This window comes from Gossypium arboreum, chromosome 8, assembly GCF_025698485.1.
Source record: "Gossypium arboreum isolate Shixiya-1 chromosome 8, ASM2569848v2, whole genome shotgun sequence".
In the NCBI taxonomy this organism is placed as follows: Eukaryota; Viridiplantae; Streptophyta; class Magnoliopsida; order Malvales; family Malvaceae; genus Gossypium; species Gossypium arboreum.
In genome coordinates this window covers 80,836,568-80,851,139 of record NC_069077.1, presented here as the reverse complement: position 1 = coordinate 80,851,139, position 14,572 = coordinate 80,836,568, and the positions used below count along the sequence as shown (strand labels likewise).

General features: G+C 36.8%; 1 long non-coding RNA gene across 1 annotated transcript; it reads right to left on the bottom strand.

Annotated features, from left to right (window-relative positions):
• Window positions 1-11,271: 11,271 nt before the first annotated feature.
• On the bottom strand, window positions 11,272-13,672 carry LOC128296523 (uncharacterized). The gene is made up of 2 exons (XR_008287137.1): window positions 13,569-13,672; window positions 11,272-11,484 (listed from the first exon to the last, which is right to left on the bottom strand). It is a non-coding gene; the product is annotated as an uncharacterized LOC128296523 (long non-coding RNA).
• Between the last annotated feature and the right edge of the window lie 900 nt (window positions 13,673-14,572).

Sequence of the window (14,572 nt, the reverse complement as noted above, 5' to 3'; positions counted from 1 at the left end):
ATTCAATTGATAGAGTGATCATGCCTCTGACGTCTTCTGATCCCCAAGCTAACTTGGTAAAACTATAAGAGATGGAAAAGAAAGGGAGTAAGCTTAAAGCTTAGTAAGTTCACATACAAATAAAATACAACTTAAACAAACATAAATCATGCATATAACATAATGAACATAACCGTGCATTTTATCAAATCTCATGAACATATTTCTCATATATATATATATGTTCGTACCACAAGCTCATCATATTTCATGTCATTCACATGAGTTTGATGTACATACCTGTGCCACTTGCACATAATAACTTACTTTCTTGTCTTGATACAATCATTAAGATCGCTCCTTGAGTTTCTCTTGAACTACCCGTTGAACACTCAGAATACTATTAGATACATCGAAAACTCGCACCTAAGTGCCTCATATGTAGCCAATGCTACTCCATATCTCAGACCACATGTTGCTCACTAATGAGCTACTCACGAGACTGCTCATACAGACAGTTAGGTATCCGCAACACATGCCAGACTACCTCGCCACTAATAGCATATACGAGACCAGTACCCAGACGCCAAAACATGTGTCATACATATCACGAACTTAGACCACAACTCAATGAGTTCGGATGTCATATATATCATGAACTCAGACACAACTCAATGAGTTTAGATTACATAATTCCTAGTGACATGTCACTTGTACCCTAAACTATTCCTAAGATTCAAATGAGATTCTTACATACCACATTTTGGTTGAACTTGCTCGTAACGTCAATTTCAATGCTCATAGCACCAAATCACATATTCATGGAGAAATCAAAGCATAATTCATGATACAATTTAGGCAATAAACACATGATACAACATCACATTAAATACGTATGTACTTACCATACATGCAATATTACAGCACGATATTTGTTGCATTATTTGCAAATGAACTTACCTTGGTACAAAAATGATAGAAACGAGCCTAATCCTCATAAACCTTATTTTTCCCCCGATCAAGACCCGAATCACATTTTTCTTGATCTATAATGCCAATTTAACTTTCTCAATACACGCATTACTCATATCAACTTATAACATATACTTTTGTATAATTACCTTTTTCCCCTCACTTTTCACTTATTTACACTTTAGTCCCTATGCTCGTAAAATGAAATGCATGTAATTTCTTGGTTATCCAAGCCTAGTTGATCCATATTCTACCTCATATCAGCCCATATTTTCCTTTATTTCACATTTCTACTACCCATTTTTACACCTTTTACAAAAAAAAGTCCCTTTTTAGGTGTTTTCACTAAAAATCACTTAGCAAAAGATATTTATCACTCATCAAACATTCATATTCCTCCATTAAACATCAAAATACAACCATGCTACACATGGGTCAAATTTCATGCATGAACCCTAGCTCAAAAAATGGTAGGAATGGATAGATCATGCTTCAAGGACTTAAAAAATACAAAGAACATAAAAAACAGAGCAATGGAGCCCTTACAATTAAGCCTGAAAAGTTGAAAACCCTAGCTATGGAACCCTTGTAAAATTCGCCTATGGCTTGAAGAAGATGGATAAGATTTTCACTTCATTCCCTTTTTATTCTTTTATTTACCAAATGGCAAAAATGCCCTTAAGGCCTTTCTTTCAAATTTTGTCCTATTCATGCCCATTTTTGTCCAAACTTTTAGAACTTGGTCTAATTTCTATTTAAAGACCTCTAATTAATAATCCAATTCAATTTCATGCTTAAAGCTTCTAGCACACAAGTTTTACGACTTATTCAACTTAGTCCCTAAAGTCATATTGGACATCTTAGGCATAGAATTTATTCATGAAAATTTCACACAAGCATGCAATCATATCATGGACCATCAAATAATCATAAAATAATCAATTCTATTTCAAATTTATGGTCTCAAAACCACTATTTCGACTAGACCCTAATTCGGGATGTTACAGGTTATGTGTTTCAAGTACAGGTCTTGGATGAAATTTTGGGTGAGAAATGAAGCTAGGAATGGCTTCATTTTGTCCACACAGGTAGATACACAGGTGTGTGTCTAGACCGTGTGTGACACACGACCTGGTAATGTAACACCCCAAATCTTAATTTTTTATTTTTGTATGTTATGTTGCACAAATGCATGCTTGCTTCAGTGGTTAAGTGTCATGAGGAGTGTTGGAGAAGTCCTGAGTTTAAGCTTTGACTTGTACAAAAATTTTGTTTTTACTTAAATAAACCCTGTCTCTAGTCAATAGGTTTCTTAAATAATTATGGTTAAAACATGACATAGAAAGGATGTTGGTCCAAGCGGTAGTGGCGTGTTACTACTTCTAGTAGGTTTTGAGCTCAACCTCTGTTGCACAGAAGGGGTGTTTATTTTGTTGCTCTGTGGTGTGGGAAGTTGAGGTTGACTAAAATTCTACTAGTTGAGTAGAGTTTGAATTTGGTGGTCAAGGAGATAATGGTGGAGTGATATTAGGAGGACTTTGTGGAATTTGAAAGTGGGGGGAATTGTAGCCAAATAGGGCTTTGGCCACTTAGGAATTCGGCTATTAGTTGGTAATTGGTCACTTTATTTTTGGTTTTTTGCCAAATTGTGATTCTTGTTACTTTTTGTTTCTGAAGCCGAACATTGCTATTGTTCTTTTCGTTCATCTTTCGGTTTTATTGTGTTTCAGTTCCCCTTCTCCCCTTTCCACTTTGTTGCCTAGGCCGATTACCTTATTGCTTTTGTTTCAATTTTGGTCAAGTTCTCTTTGAATCCTTTTCGACTGTTTTTCTCCCCAACCAATTCTCCTTTGGCCGAATATATCATCTCCCCCTCTTTCGACTCTCATGGTTATCAGAGTTCATTTCGATCCATCTTGCTATTGTGATCGAATACCCCTTACTTCTCCTCCATTTTCTCCCTCCAAACCATTTTTCTTACTGTCTCTTCCTATTTTGGTAGTTAGGTCGATTACTCCATCCCTTTCGTTGCGGTTTGGTTTTTATTCTCTAACAAATCGGTAAGTATTCTTGCACTGTTTAAAGCCAAATACTCCTATCCCTTCTTGATGATTCTTATCTTTTTTCTCTTAGGTGTGGTGTTTCTTTCGGTTTCTAGAACTTCTCTAGGAGTGAAGGAGTTGCTAGTAAATACTAAAGCAGTCGAAACCTTTCCCTCATCACTCGAACAAGGTAACTCTGTTTGTGATTATTTTGTTCGACTGGTGCATGACTTGTATAGGAGGGTGTTGGCCGATTACCCTATTTTTTCCCCTATCCTTGGTTTTGTGTTTTCAATATGCCATTATATAGTTTCAAATCATGTGTTTATGTGATCTTCGTTAATGGGTTTCATTGTCAATGCAGCTTTTCGATTAGGACGTAAATCAGCCTTCATCATCGGTTCAAACATGAATAACCACACGTTTGCAATCAAGGCAAGTATTCGATGTTATTTTGAGTTGGGGATAGAAAAGGGTGATTAACCCTAGTGTCAAGCGACTCACGGAATGTCTTGATTGAATGTAGATTTGGGGAACTCTTGAGCTAGACGCACGTTTCGTAAATAGGTGTGTAATCACACTTCAACAATTGTTAATCGGCAAAAGCCGAAAAATATGACTTTTGACACTACACAAGAGTACGCTTGCTCGTGTTGTGATCTGAACACATAAAACATGGGCGTTTGATAGTAGAGGCCACCATGAGCAATTTCATGGGCTTAGGTCGTTCTGGGCCATGTTAGGCCGAAATAGGTCGTGTGGGCCTAACGAGTTCATGGGCCCCACACGATTAAACCACATGGACGTATGGAGATTGTTAGGCCAGGCTGTGTAGTTCACACGACCAAGGTAATTTTTGGGCTTTATGGGCCACACGAGCATGTGGGCCCACATGGGCCATGTTATAGGCTTTGGGCCCATTTTGACTGTTTGATTGTTAAGGTTGCATGGGTCGCCCAAGATGACTGTGGACCTACTATTGGGTCGGTAAGTACACTTAGACCCCATGCTGATGAAATGCCCATTATACCCCTATGAGGTAAAATGACTGATATACCCATATGTTATGTATGACTGTATTCGAGCATGACATTCTGCATACACATATGATATTATGACATGACATGTTGCATGGGGGTGGGTTGATATATCTGGAGGAAGTGTACTGTACTAGCAGCTCTGCTGCAAATACTGTTTAGTGCTGCAACCGGTGCTATATTTTGGAGTGTAGGGATGGGTGGGTCGATTTTATCCCCACATGGAGTGTAGGGCTGGACGAAGTGGAGTGTAGAGGATGGATGGGTAGGACTTCTGATTGCATTACTGTTACTGTAATGGGCTAAGGCCCACACTAATACTATTACTGTAATGGGCTATGGCCCTAACTGATACTGGACTGTCACTAAAACAGGTTAGGCCCAAACTGTATTTGCCTACGGTTTGACTAATTATTGTAAAGGGATTATACACTGAGTTTTCATAAACTCACCCTTCTGCTTTCCTATGCATGTACCAGTCCAATTTTGACCCTCGTTGGAATAGTAGTTTCGAGACCACAAATTCATGTCCGAAGAATATTTTAATATTATTTTTGTGTCTGTGATATGTGAATTTATGTCTATGAAATTTCTGTGATTTAATTTGTCCCTTTCTATGCTTAATTATGAGAAAGGACCTAATCACGTAAAATGCAAATGTTGCATACTAATTGTTAATGGGACAAATTAGCCTTGGCTTTTAAAGTAATGTCCTTGCATGTCAAATAAACCATTTTAAATGGTAGTGGACATTGTTGGACATCCATTATAGGTTGAAAATATTATTTTAATAAGGTTAAAATGGTAAAATGCATATTAATGTATATTATAATAAAATGAAAACATGAAATTGGCCATATTATCATGCATATAGCTGAAAATCAAATAAAAAGAAAAAAGAGGAAGCCATTTTAGGTTTCAGCACTTTGATTGCTTGATTAAGGTACGATTTTAACTCGATTTTTGATAATTTCTACGTTTCTGTGATCGTTACTTGGTGTTCTTCAAAACCCATGTCTGAATTTCTATTTCTGTTAAAGATTTCATGAAATTTCATTGTCGATATCATGAGTTTTGTGATGTTTTTGAATGAATTATGAAGGCTTGGTAGATGGTTCATAAGTTTTGTCTTTGAGTTTTTGATGAAATTGAGCTATTTGGGTTAAATTTTGAAAATGAGGTTTAGAAGGACTAAATTGTGAATTGAACATGTTGTATGGGCTTATATAGAAGCCATGAAAATTTGGCTAGCCCTTGTTGCAAAGAAATTTTCCATATTGGTGATTTTGTGAAAAATGGACTAAATTGTAAAAGTGTGAAAATGTAAGGGCTAAAATGTAAAGTGCCCTAAATATGTGTATATGGATAAAATTGAATGAAATGAATGATTGAATGGTTGAATTTGTATTCTATTAGATCAAGAACAAAGAAAATTGAACTTAGATCGGGGGAAGTCCAAAATAGTTGAATAGACGACTCGTTTTATCCAAAATCCGTTCGAGGTAAGTCAAGTTAAAATTACTTGTTAAACTGATTAAATTCTGCATATACAAACTTTAATCTGTATTGGATGGCCTTGAGAGCCTGATGAATATCTTTCGAGTAAAGTCTGATAATTTGTTAGTATCCTAAAAGCTCTGTATACTTCTAAAGGAATATTGACATCTATCTGAGATATCGTGTAAGACCGTGTCTGGGACACAGGCCTCGATTGAGATTTACATAAAAGACCATGTCTGGGACATCAGCATCGTATCTGATTTCATGTAAGACCCTGTCTGGGACAGAGGCATCAATCACGTTTGGGACGTTGGCATTGTACTTGTTTACAAGTATCTGTATCGTTTCTAAACTGTCTGATGATAGAGTACGAAATATGAGAATGAGCATATGAAATGTATAACTTATACAGGTACATATGAATCATACTAAAATTCTGAATATGAAAGACTCTGTCTCTGTGAAATATGTATGGAATTTGGAAATGAAGCATGACATAAATGCAAACAAAGGAGCATGGTTAAGCTTATGAATTATTCTATGAAATGGCTATAAATATTTATGGTTGAATTGTACTTATATGCTTTAGCAGTTAGACCAATTGTATTGGCTTTCTAAGCTCTTTGTAGCTTACTCTGTGTATTTACTGTCTGTTTTACAATTATCGTAGCTACTGAAGGCTCGGGGATAGTTGAGGATTGTCTCCACACTATCGAACTCATTTTGGTACTCTTGAAAGTGTAAATATTTTAAATTATGGCATGTATAGGCTAGAATGTCTAAGTATGTAAATTTTGAATTGTATATATGTTAGGCCATGAGAGTTGGCTAGCAAATGGTATGAATGTGTTAAGTTTTGATATAGTTTTGATTGGGTTATTGAATGATGATGATTTAGTTGTAATGAAGCATGTTTTTAGCACGAAATTGCCTGAATATTTTGTATGAATGTTGTTTAATTTGGCTTGTAGGAATGACCCATAAAGGGGTGGCAAATTGGCTTAAACCAAGCCTGCATTGTGCCACACGGCCATAGCACATGGGCGTGTTTGTTGGCCGTGGGCTTAAGTTAGTATCTAGCTAAGAATCACATAGCCGTGGCACACGAGCGTGTTTGTTGGCCTGTGAAAAAGTCAGTATAGGACCTCTTTTTGGCACGGTTGGATCAAATGGGCATGTTTGGTGCCCGTGTGTGTCACACGGCGTGTGTCTTTAATAGTTTTGAAAGATTTGGTTAAGTTCTGAAAATACTGAATGTGTTTGGTTTAGTCCACACCTTTCTTAATTGTATGTTTTAGGTTTCGTAGACCTTCTTAATGGATGAATTGTTGATGAATACCTAAGTATCATTGCTATATAATATTTGTGATTCTATATTATTCTGAAATGTTCTGTCCATCCGCTGATGCTCCTTACCTATTTCGGCAATGGTTAAGGATAGGGGTGTTACAGTGCAGGTAATCCTTAGGAGGGTCGGTGCTTCGAGGAACTCGATGGAGGCCACACAACTGCTTTTGCTACTATTTTAAACTTTTAATGTTTAAGCTATTTAATTTGGGTATTTGTTACGTAATAAGGCCTCTTTAAATTTTTACTTTAATTTGGGGTTTACTTATTTTGATTTATATCTGCTAGTATAGTAGGACACGAATTCTCAAAAAGATAAATGTTTTCAAAACACCATGCTATTACAGCATATTTAAAAGCTTCCGCGACAGACATTGTTTTTATTTTAAAAGTGTAATAACAACCTAAAATGACTAAACTTTTGCTAAACCTACTTGAGTTGTTAACAATGAAAAAGATACTTAAAAGTTTTATGAAAGATCACTATGAGGGTTTTAATATAGCACGGACTTTTCAAACAGAACAGTGTTTTTCAAAACACACTTTAATGTGACTTCGCAGATTTGGTCATAACGTCTAGGTCGGGTTTGGGGTGTTACAGGTAACATAGGCATGTAGTTAGGTTGTGTGTCCCCTGCACCTTAATTTTTGGAAATAGAATGCTCAAAATTGGGCACACGGGCAGAGACATGGGCATATGTCTTAGCCGTGTGGTTGACACGACCTTGGACACGGGCGTGTTATACGACCGTGTGAAAATTGTACCTAAATTTTAAAAATTAAATTTTCCACACGGCCTAGCACACGAGCGTGTGACTTGGCCATGTGGCTTCAATTTCTTCATGCTTTAAAAGTCAGAGAGTTACACGGGTAGGAACATGGGCATGTGTAGTACACAGCCTGACCACACGGGTATGTGTAGTGCACGGCTTGACCACACAGGCGTGTCCCTAGAACACACGGGCGTGTCCCTAGAACACATGGGCGTGTGAGCCTTGTAACTTTGGAAAATTTTTAAAATGTCGCGAAAAATTCTTAGAGATTCCGAATAAGTCTTGACTCAACTCTAATGCTTGTAATGGACCTCGAGGGTCCAATTAAGGGATGTTTTCAATGATCTCGGTAAGTGAATAGTAAATTTATAAGAATTACTTGTAAAATGTTTTAAATGTTTCGGTAATACTCCTAAACCCTGCTCTGATGACGAATACGGGTTAGGGGAGTTACAAAGCTACTGTCCCAATTCTCTCGATAACCTCATACGGTCTAATAAATCGTAGACTCAACTTTCCTTTGTGACCAAACCGAAGAATTTTCTTCCACGGCGTGTAACTTCCCATTTTTATACAAATCAGAACAGTGGTTTTAGCACCACAAATATGAGTTTGAAATAATTATTTTATCATTATTTTAATTTCTATAGCATGATATTTTGATTGTGTGAAATTTTCATTAAGAAATTTTATCATTTGAGTACTTAATTTGGTGAAAAGGACTAAATTGCGTAAAGTGTAAAACTTGAGTTCTAATAGCTAAAGGTGTCTAATAGCTATGGAGTCTTAAATTAGAGATCCTTATGTTGTAATTAAACCATGGTTAATGTGAGTGGATAAAGATGGACATGATTAAATTAATTTTAATGAATTATAACAAAGGTTAATATAGTAAATTAATAAATAACTTAACTAAAATAAGGAATAACATAAAAATATCATCAATTTCTATTCATCACCACCGAAATTAGCAAGGAAGAAGCCATTCTTATAGCTTGAAAGTTTCAATCACTTCTCTAGCTAGCATGTAAGTGATTTTGACTCGGTTTTTAACGATTTCTATATTTTTGAGATCGTTGCAGCTTAGTCTAGCTTGCCTAAGGACTATTTTGCAAACTTGTTAAAGGTTTTAGGTTTTCCATTGATGAATGTTGGTGTATTTTGATGTCTGAAGATAGAAAATGCATGCTTGTTGGTAGATAAACAACATTTGTTTAGTGATATTTAGTAAAATGTCCAAATAGGGGATAAATTGTGAAATGTGTAAAATTCATGGTTAATTTATGAAATAAATGAAAAATGTGGGCTGCTAAGGACGTAATTGAAATTCGGCTAGTAAGGGTTTAGGTTGAATTGCAAGAATTTTTATTTTTATGAGATAAGGACTAACTTGTAAAAATTTTGAAATATTAGGGGAAAAAGTGTAAAGTTGCTATAATGTGCATTTTTAGGCTAAATTGAATAGGTTGATAATTAGATGAGTTAAATTTGATATTATATAGATGAAGAAAAGCAAAATTCAGATTTAGATCGGGGAAAGAACAAGGTTTTGGACTAATCGACTTATTTTGGCGTTTTTGCATTCGAGGTAAGTTCGTATGTAATAAGCATTGTTATATTTGTATTGTAAATGCTTTGGTATTTCATAAACTATGAATACAACACAACGGACATGTTCAACGATGATTCAGCAAGTGTGAAATCCCAGTTGAACCTTAGGAATAGATTAGGATACAAATGACATGTCATTAGGGGTTATGTGATTTGGGTGCTAGTCTGTACGTCCTACTGGTGGCTGAGTTATCCAACATGTGTTGCGGATACTGATCAACTTGTGTGAGCAGCACCGTTTAGTTTCTTCATGACCTTCAGCTTGTGTGAGTAGACCTCTTGATAGCTCGAGAGTGAGCATTATATGTGATACGAGATTGAGATAGCTTCAGGTATATATGTGGCACTTAGGGTACGAGTTTCCTGTGTATCTGATAGTATTCCAAATGGTTCAACTGGTATGTCAAAGACATGGATAAGCATGAGACTAGTAAGAGATGGTACAGGCATGTACAAGAGCTGTATAAGTATTGAATCGATGAAACTTGTGAATTTCACAACAAATCTTGTGATTGATTATATGGAAGGTTTGTTACCAATATGAGTTACGTGATGATATATTCAATTGTTTGAATTGTACATTTATGATTAATTGAGTTTATTTCATACGAGCTTACTAAGATTTATAGGTTACACTGTTTAGTTTTCCATGTTTTATAGTGATATCAAAGCTAGATCGGATTCGGAAATCATTGGAGACTTCATCACACTATCCAACTATAACTTTGGTACTTTTGAATCTATGTTTTTTTATATATGGCATGTATAGGAGCTTTAGTCAATTTGATATATATTTTGGTAATGAATTTAGCCATTTGAATTGGTTTGCAAATGATATGTGTTTGGTTTTGTTTATAGCTAGGTGAATTGGCTTATTTTGTCATGCTTGGTGATGTATATATATATGTGATAATGATTTAGGTTATAAGATTGGTTTGCTATATAAATGCTTGTGTGAAAGGTTGAATTGTGAGTTATGACATGTTTATGGTAATAGTCAAGTCATATATGTTTGAAAATGACCATATGGATGTTTTATGAATATGCACTTGATATGAAATTGAATGATAAATAATGATAGTTGTGTGACTTGTGGATGATGGTATAGAAATGACATGAATTAAACTTGATTGAGATTAATTTGAATGTTTATATATGCCATGTTTTTGTGCCAATTGGGTTGGTATATGTGTGTGCAAATTTGGGTGGCAAGATGGCTTGGTAAATAGCCTATTTTTGTCTACACGGGCATAGACACGGGCGTGTGTCTCAACCGTGTGTGACACACGGTCAGGTTACACAGCCGTGTGTCCCTTGATGTTGAATTAAAAATCAAGTCAGTATGCTCCGCATGGCCTAGCAGATGGTCGTGTGACTTGGTCGTGTGGCATAAGTCAGTATACCCTAAGCTTTAGCACGAGCTAGCACATGGCCTAACACACGGGCGAGTGAGGCCATTTCGAAGGGCACATAAGTTGGTCACACGGGCGTGTGGTTGGCTATGTGACCCAAGTGAGAGTTACATGGGTAGGACATGGGCTAGGACACACCCATGTGATCCCATTTTGAATGTTCACAAGGCCTATGATTGTAACGCATAGGTTTGTGCAAGTGTACATTGTAACACCCCAAACCCGGCCCAGACGTTATGGCCGGATCCGACGTGTCACATTGAATTTTTTAAGAAAACCCATGCCTCTTTCAATGTCCTTCTTAGTGTTTTAAAAGATAGTCTTTGCTAAGTTAATAAAGTGAATGGAAGCTGTGCACCAGGTAGGTATCCGAAACACAGGAGGTGAGCCTAGAAGGCTGCTTAAGTACCAAGCTTTTGATTGGATCCAATCTTAGACATGCCCACAACCATTGCCACACTTTGGTGCTAGGTTAGGTTTTGAGAAAACGAGTTGGAATTCATTTAAGTAGATATTTTTGATAAATCGATTAATTTTATCGTTGCGTTATTTTGAAAACAATTATCATTTTGGAAACGCGCCCTAGGTCTAACTCATATTGTTATCAGAAAAATATAGGGTATAAGATAAAATAATCCCAGAAAAATAATTAAAATGGCCTTATTACAACCCAAAACCAAATAATAATATTAATAAGATAAAACTTATAAAGAAATAAATTGGCTACTTATTGCAATTAAAAGAAACAGAAATAGTAGTTGGCCATCTCCGAGTCCCTCGCAGCTCCAAACCATCTAAGCTGAGGGATTACCTGCACAGTTAGAAACGAGGTGAGTTTACGAAAAGTGTGTAACCCCAATAATAAACAAACAGTATATAACACGGTATCAGTACAATCTGGGCCAAAGCCCTATTTAGTCTTGACATATACTGGGCCGAAGCCTTTCCATAAATCATATCACTAGGTCAAAGCCTTTTCATAAATCATATCACTGGGCCGAAGCCTTTTCATAAATCATATCACTTGGCCGAAGCCTTTACTGTAAACAGTATGGCCCTTAGGCCCATTTCAATGTCACATGTAATGTCAATGAATGTATGCAAGCTATTTGGGGAGACTACTCAACCCACCATCCGCTACTCTCCACCCGTACCAACCAACACAACATGTGGGGAATAACTCAACCCACCCAACCAAACTCTCCACTGGCAGCATAGCTGCTTTAAAATATAACTGGAGGCCTAGCCTCTTTTAATAACTAGGGCAAAGCCCTTTTTGATAAACTGGGGCAAAGCCCTTTTCGGTAAACTGGGGCATAGCCCTTTTAGCAGTTCCTCCATTTATAAAAACCCAACCCATGCAACATGTCATGTATGCAGAATGTCATGCCCATATTTGAATCAAACAATCACAGTCAAGTCATTCATATCACCAACATATATTCACAATCAAATCCATCAACCACACAGTCCAAGTCAGTCACTTACCCACAAGGGCAAAATAGTCATTTTCATATTATAAGGGCAATTTCATAATTTTACCAAAAATCAGGGTTTTCCATGTTCATTACAATTGTCAATATTTCTGAGTGTTTAAACAATGATCTTTAGCCCACTTATCAAATTCGGGCTTTTGGGCCCAAAACCCTAATGGGCCCTACAAATGCTGATTTAGCCCACTAAGCCTGCTTAACCCAAATTTTATAATAATACTAACTGTGTTAACATGCAACTTTTCCAAATTCCATTTTCTATCAATTTTACCCAAATGGGCCCGAAAGCCCATTTGGCCCAATTCCTGCCCATTGAGGCCCAACTTACCATCGTGCACAAAATTGAGTTCTTACCCGTTCCATCGATCCAAACATCGATCTTATCGTATTTATCGCATCTATACCCACACGCAACATTACAAGTTCCCTAAATGCCGGTATTTTAGCATTTCGGCTTCTCTGCAGAAATTAATCTAAGCTACTACGAGGGTTAGTATACACCAGTTATGGGTTGAAGTTGAAACGTTTCCATAATCAATCACCTACGATAACCACCATCTGTCACTCAAACTTAACTAATCCAATATCAATATATGTAAATCCTAAGCACATCAGTCATACAGAACATAAGGGCATATTCGTCATTTTACCATACAAGGGTATTACGGTCACTTTACCTTACAGGGGCTTTACGGTCTTTTTACCTATTAGGGGTATTTTAGTCATTTCATCCTACAAGGGTGTTTTGGTAAATCTACAAACCAAGGGTATTTCAGTAATTTTGTAAACCAATGGTATTTCTATAATTTTTAGAAAGTCAAGGGTATTTCTGTAATTTTGTAAATCAGGGGTATTTTGGTAATTTTAAAAATTAAGGGTATTTCGCTAATTTCACGAACCAGTAGTATTTTGGTAATTTTACAAACTAGGGGTATTTTGGTAATTTTGTAAACCAAGGGTATTTTAGTAATTTTGTAAATCGAGGTAAAACAGTAATTCTGTAAATCGAGGGTAAAACGGTAATTCTGTAAATTGAGGGTAAAATGGTAATTCTATAAATCGAGGGTAAAACTGTAATTCTGTAAATCGAGGGTACTTTGGTAATTTTATAAATTGAGAACATTTTAGTAATTTGGTAAACTAAAGTATTCTAAACAGGGATAATAATACGAATGGGCCTAAAGCCTATTCTCGGTCCAAATGGGTCCACACGCTCGTGTGACCCTTTTAGCCCAAATCTAGCCACAAATATGAGATTCACCTAGCCTAGTCCAATGTTTACTACACAATCAAACAACTTATCCAATTGGGCCCGTAGGCCCATTAGGCCCACATGACCCCTTTCGGCCCATCGTGGCCCGAAGTAGCCATCCTACAACTAGAGTAGCGAGAAAATACACACCTGATAGGAGACTAGAGTTAATCCACGCTCCGAGCACTCTTAGCCGACGCCCAACCCAAACGAGAACGCCATACAGCGAAAGGGATCAGCCAAGAAAAGGTACCTTTACTCTCCTCATGGTTCCATCTATTTAAAGCCAGCTTCGCAACCACTCTTATGTTAGCTTCCCGATGTGGGATTCCTCCAACATCAGAGTTTAAATTCAACACTAACTCTTGCCGCCCCCTGTTAGCAAAATAAATGCTCCTTGCTTGCCATGGGATTCGAACCCATGCCTCCCCTCAGATGCTCCACACGCTACTTGCCATTAAGCCACAAGGCTTTTTGTGTCATATTTTATCCCCAATTAATTATAAGGTCTAAAGGCCAAAGTCCAGGTTCCCTTAAAAAAAAACCAAAATAAATTGCAAGAGCCAAGGCTTGAACCTAGGCTCCCATACAACCTTAATGATGCCACAACCACTAGACTACAAGCTTCCTTGTGTCATTTATTTAACATAATAATTTAAAAACCCTCATCCAAGCATCCAAGTTTTTTTTTCACTTAATACCAAAATTTTTGCTAAAGCCCAAGTTTGAACCCAAGATTTCTCTAACACTTCTCAGGGCCATTAACCACCAAAGCAGACATTTAATTGTGTTATTTCATTGCACAATTAAATATCTATATACAACCTCCTTACAAACCCGCACTCAAGGCCCAATACTTCTAGGCCCAAATTCGAGGTGTTACAATTCTACCCTCTTAAAGAAATTTCATCCTCGAAATTTTTCCACTCTTAGACTACATCACCACACTTCCGCTGCGCACTCTGATACTAATAATACTAACATACATCCAAAACATTTGTCCATCGGAGCGGATAGATTTCACATGCAACCAATTTCTACATTTCCAGAACACACACCAAATAAATACTAAATCTAAATTCAAGCGTTACAGTTTACTCTAACTAGAAAGTTCCAGTATAGTGCTACTATCTATAGTGGTTTCTCAATATAGC